Raw genomic sequence first — 6,000 nt, forward strand, 5'->3', positions numbered from 1 at the left:
TCTTCATCTTAGTGGGAAAGCATTCAGTCTTTTCCCATAATGTATGATGTTAGATCTAAGATTGTCATAGACACACTTCATCAGGCTGAGAAACTTCTCTTCTATTCCTAGTTTGCTGAGACTTTTCATCAGAAATCTATGTTGGATTTTGTCAAATGCTTTTTTGCCTCTATAGACTTAGGCATATGGTCTTTCCTTTTTAATTTGTTAATATAATGGATTTCTTTGATTGGTTTTTGAATGCTAAACCAATCTTGTATTTGTGGCATAACCCCCACTGAGACATGATGTATTAACTTTTTCATATGCCATTGGATTTTATTTGCTAAAATAATATTTAGAATTTTTACATGTATGTTCTTAAGGGCTATTGGTCTGCAGTTTTCCATTCTTGTAACATCTTTGCCAGGTTTTGGTATCAGGATGATGCTGGCCTCATAAAATGAGATGGGGGGTATTATTTCTATAGAAGTCATATTATTTCTTAAATGTTTGGTAGAATTTACCAGGGATGCTATCTGGTCCTAGAGTTTTCTTTATAGGAAGGTTTGTAACTACAAATTCGATTTATTGAAGAGATATAGGAATATTCAAGTTACCACTATCTTCTTGAGTGAGCTTTGGTAGTTTGGGTCTTTCAAGGAATTTGAAAGACTTCCATCTAAATTGTCAAATACATAGTCATAATGTTGTCATGAATATTCCCCTACTATCCTTTTAATATCTGTAGAATATATAGTGATGTTACCTCTCTCATTATTAGTATTAGTAATTTGTGTTTTCTCTCTTTTTTTAACTGATCACTCTGGTATATATTTATTATTTTATTGATCTTAAGGCATCAGCTTTCACTTTCATGGTTTTCTCTTTTTTTGATTTCAGTTCACTAATATCAGCTCTCATCTTTCTTATTTCCTTTTTTCTGCTTACTTTGGGTTTCATTTTCTATTCTTTTTCTAGTTTCTTAAGATGGGAACTGATGTCATTGCTTTGAGACCTCTTTTCTTTTCTAATATAGGCATTTAGTGCTATGCATTTCCCCCTAAGTACTGCTTTAGTCACATTCCATAAATTTTGATATGTTATGTTTTCTTTTTCATTTAGGTGAAAAATACCTTCTTGGGCCCCTTTCAGTTTCCATGGTCCCTGACTCACTGTGGTCCATGGGTGGAGCTGAGTGTAAATGGCCAGGAGACTGTGACCCATCACTTACTTTTCTAGTGAGTGAATCTGGAGACCTCAGTTTTACCACTGATCACATGAATGATTCCCAATGGCCCTTCCAGCTTCACTGTCCTCTGATTAGACTCAATTTAAACCACTCATTTCCTGAGTAAAAAAACAGATTCCCCCTCACCCAAGAGCTAGGTGCATCACATGTGGTCAGGGGCAAGACGGGCCTAGAACCCCTGCTCCTGGTGCCCAGAGGAGAGCCCTTTAGCACCCAAATTACAGCTTACCCAATACAGTCATTGATTAGTTCCCTCATGCCAGGCACAGTGCTAAGCTCCTCATGCATATTATCTCATTTAATCTTTATAACAGCCCCCCCCCCGGGGAGTAGGTGCAGTTCTCCTTGCCATCACAGAGATGTTTAAATCAAGGCTCAGACGTTTAAATCAAGTCTGTTGCTCCGGTTCCACCTGGAGAAGTGGAAGAGTGTGGGCTCAAATCTGGGTCTGTCTGACCCAAGGTCAGCCCCCCTCAGCCCTAGGCAGTTCATCTCTCCTTCCACTTCACCCAATTCAGGGTGTGGGCACAGTCTTGGGGATTTGGGAGCACAGGAGCAGAAGAGAAAGACCAGGAGGAAAGGGGGCAAGGCTGGTTGGAGGGGGCAGAGAGCAGGAGGGAGATGCTCTCTAATTATGAAGAAGTCTTTTGACCTTTTCATATTCGTTCAGCTCAGTAAAAGGGGTTGAACTTTGCTGCACTGCTTTTAAGTATAAATGCAGATTAATGAGGAAAATCTGCTTTGCTAAGCTTAGAAAGCATAGAGATCAAATTGAGCATGGTATTAAGTCTGTTAATGCCAACTCTCAGGGCCAGAGCCAGAACCACAGCTCGAGTCCCATGTGTGCTCCCAGCCACGTCCTCAGATCCTGCTAAGAGCAGAGGCCTTGCTGTGTTAAAGGTGAACCCCAGGGAAGGGACGGGGGAACTCAAACAGGAGTCTTTGTAGCCCACCCTCCTTTCTTTGTCTTAAGACCAGACAACTCATGACCGTGTTAAGTCTCAGCAAAGCTTATGATAGAGGTTTCCAGGGGCTGATCCTGTTGGATCCTCTGGGCCCCTCAAAGACATTGAGGAGCAGAACTCAGGCATCTAGTATAAGGGCAGGTGAGGGCAACTGGGATGCAAAAAGGCAGAGTGGGGAGAAGGAGAAGGTAGCTTCCTATTCAAATCCCACCAGCCTGGAAAACTTGGCAAAGGTGTCTCCTGTCTCTGAGCCTCAGTTTCCACACCTGTATAATGGGGCTCACCTCTCCTGCTACGAAGAGTGATGGTGAGGATTAAGTGACAGAATTCATATAAAGGGCTTGGCATCTGGTTCATCTCCTCAGTTATTCAATAAATATTTACGGATGGGCCCCGGGGAAACATCAGGCAGGAAGCAGACATGGACTGCCACTGGCCATGGACTCAATAACATCCATGAAGGCGGCTAAAGCCAGGGAAAGCCACCTAGGAGCTGGTGGGTCAGTGGCCCGAAAATTGGGTGAGCAGGGTGTGAGCCTGACTCTGCCCCTGACCTGCTATGCAACTTTCGGCAGTCACTCAACCTCTCTGAGCTTCATATTTCTTACCTGTGTAAAGGGTGAGGGTCACAGCCTAGGAGGGCTGGGTGTCTGAAGGTGTGCTCAGCCTGAATGATGTTGTGTCCATCAGAGCCTATGGTGCTAGAAGCTTCAGTACCATGGATCTATCAATGCAGTTGGGAGCTGGCAGAGGACAGGAGCAGTGATGAGAATTCTGCCCAGCATGCAACCCCAGATCACCCCCTCCACTGGAGGTCCCCCTTCAGGGAAGGGGCTGGACTCATAAGAGAGAAAACCTGATGCTTGCTCTGCTCAGGCAGGCCTACAGAACTGGGAAGACCTCCTGGATTCAAATCTGAGCTGTGTGACTTTGGGTAGGTCACTTTCCCTCTCTGAGCCTTAGATTCCTCATCTGTACCATGGGAATAGTTACACCTCACAGGGATGATGAAGTGTGTGAAAACTCAGACTCTGGTCCACCCAAGGCCTTGATTATGCATTTGTGTCCTTCCTGAGAGGGCCAGCAGTTTCTCCATCCTTTAAAACCCCATCCTCAGGAACCCAGGACAGCTTGGGGTCACAGAGACCTTCTCAGGGACCTTTCCGATGTCACCTGGCTCTGTCAGTGTGAAGAAACCGTCTCTTGACAACCTCTGTTATCACCCCCTGTTGATCATTCTCACACCCCTCCCACCCCAAGGGACTCGGCCTGCCACCAGGCCCTCAAACAAAGCTCACGTGGACGTCTGCTCTGAGCTCCAGGTGCTTTGCTGGTTTGTCAGTGATGGGTCCAGCAGCCCTGCAAGGTGGGCTTGACCCCCCTCTTACAGACGGGTAACGGGGGCCAAGAGAAGGGACTAGAGCCAGGGTTGGGGCCACTCCTGTCTGGGCTCAGAGACTGCACTGTCCCTGCGTCCACCCTCATCCCACCCGCTGCCTCTGGGCTCTGTCCCCACGAGGATCACTGGTGTCACCGAGCACTGGCTCCGGGTACCCCTGGAAGCGCACTCCGTGGGCTAAATCCTTCAGTCCTCACCCTCTGGGGTGGGGTCGTCGGGACCTAAAGATGAAGTTTCACCTGCACTGACCACCAGGTGCCACGCCGGCCACCTCACTCTGACATCTGCGTTCCTAACCCTGAGCTTCAGTGACGTACCTGCTGTGTGCTCTGTCTGGGGCAGCCTCCACCCGCCTTACACCAGTGTACTTTTCCACTGGGAAAAATACACTCTCAGTTCAAGACCAAATCAAGTGCCACCTGTTCTGGGAATCCTTCCCTGATCTCCCCTCCAGGAGCCTCCATTCGGGGAGGAGTCCCTCATGAAAGCATCAATCTTCTTCATCCTTGGGATGTGTCCATGTGTCCTTTTCACCCTCTAGACAATGGTCCCCAGAGGTGGTCCATGGTAGCATCAATCAGCCCTGATGAAGGATCTGGCTATTTAATAGAAACTGCACTGTGCTGGGGGATGCTGATTAGATACTTCTCACCCCCAACAGTCTCCGGGATCCTTTGGTTGAATCCCTTGACTCTGTGAAGGGGGGGGTGTAATCCCCAAAGTCAGGTGGGGTGGGGACCACTCATCTGCCAAGATCCCTCCTAATGAAAAATGTATGAATATTCCTTCTGCAAAGACTCTTCAATGCCCTGAACCCCTGCCACCCTCTGTCCCCTCTCCTTGTTTTATTTTCTTCACAGCCCTTCATCACCAGACAATATATGTTCATATATTTATTTGCTTATTTACTTTTCCCTGCACTAGAATGTCAGGTCAGTGGCAGAGAACTGGACCTATCCTATCCACCATGGATCCCTTGGCTAGAAGAGTACCTGCACACAGTAGGTGCTCAAACGTGCTTGTTGAGTGAAGGAACGGATAATGAATGGACAGTTAATGCCAGGGGTCTGGAGTCAAGCAGATCTGGGTTCAAGCCTTGGCTCTTCAAAGCTCCCACTTGTCCCTGCACAGGTGGCATCGCCTCTGTGAGCCTTTGTTTTCTCATCTCTATCGTGGAGCCATCAATAAAAGCTCCTGCCTCTTGAGATGTGGTTGCACTAGCTTGAGACAAGCCTTCCAGAGAGCTGAGCACAGGTCCTGGTGCTGAGGGAGCTCTCAGCAAACACTGTTCTCTCTACAGCTCCACACAAGTTGTCCTCATAGGCTTCGAGCTGGGGGGCTCAGGGTAGGTGGCTCACTTTGGAGCCTCCGTTTGCTTATATGTCACATGGAGATCATAACACCTATCCTAGAAGGTTGCTGTGAAGGTTCAGAAGGTGATGATGAAGACAGATAAACTGACGAACAGCTTCCTATGTGCTTTACCCTGGCTTTATACAAATTAGTGTGTTTCAGCTTTATTTCAACCCTAGGGGGCAGGTGCTAATATTATCTCCATTTCACACTTGCGAAGCTGAGGCACATGGCAGGGAAGTAATTGACCCCGGGTCACCAGAGGATAAGCGGTACAGGGAAGGAGATGGGGAAGAGCCACAGTGGATGCTCAGCCTACACCAGCCCCACTCAATGCCTGGAGGCCCCAGGGGCAGGGCCAGGGACTCTGCAGGAAATGGACACTTATTAAGCACTTGAGTGCCAGGAAGTGGACAGAAAGCAGAGAACAAGAGAGGCCAGACCCTGTCCTATGAAGCACATATCAGGGGAGGCAGAGGGGGCTATACCAGAAGCACAAGCTAGAATGTGTTCAGTGACAGGTAGCCACACTCACGCTATCACGCAAATTTCCATGGGGTTACTGGTCTTCTGCAGTAACTTGTTGCACGGTCACTCATACAAGGGCATCACAAAGCAGAGAGGTCTATGTACACCTTTAGCTCCTGATTTATTTAGCAAAGAGCTTCGTCCAAGTTAACGTCTTGCTGGGTGAGAAGCTGGGCAGCTCCAGAGCCCACAGTGCCAAGTGCCCAGGTGACCCTCCCAGGGGGAAGGAGGGCCAGGTTCGCCTGCAGGGAAAGGAGAGAGCAGAGGGCAGTGAGAAGGTGGGGGTAGCAGAGGGTGGGAGTGGTGCTGAGGAGACAAGGCCAGCAAGACACTGATCTTACTCCATGAGCTAATCAGGACAGGCTGTGTGTGAGACAAGAGGCAGAGACAGAGAATGCTTCCCGACCTCCCAGACAACACACACGCATGCACCCGTGCACACACTTGCACAAATACATGCACGTGCACATGTGCACACACATGGACACGCGCATGCACACATACATTCACACACTCATGTGCAC

The sequence above is a fragment of the Kogia breviceps genome, chromosome 1 (genome assembly GCF_026419965.1).
Source record: "Kogia breviceps isolate mKogBre1 chromosome 1, mKogBre1 haplotype 1, whole genome shotgun sequence".
NCBI lineage: Eukaryota > Metazoa > Chordata > Mammalia > Artiodactyla > Physeteridae > Kogia > Kogia breviceps.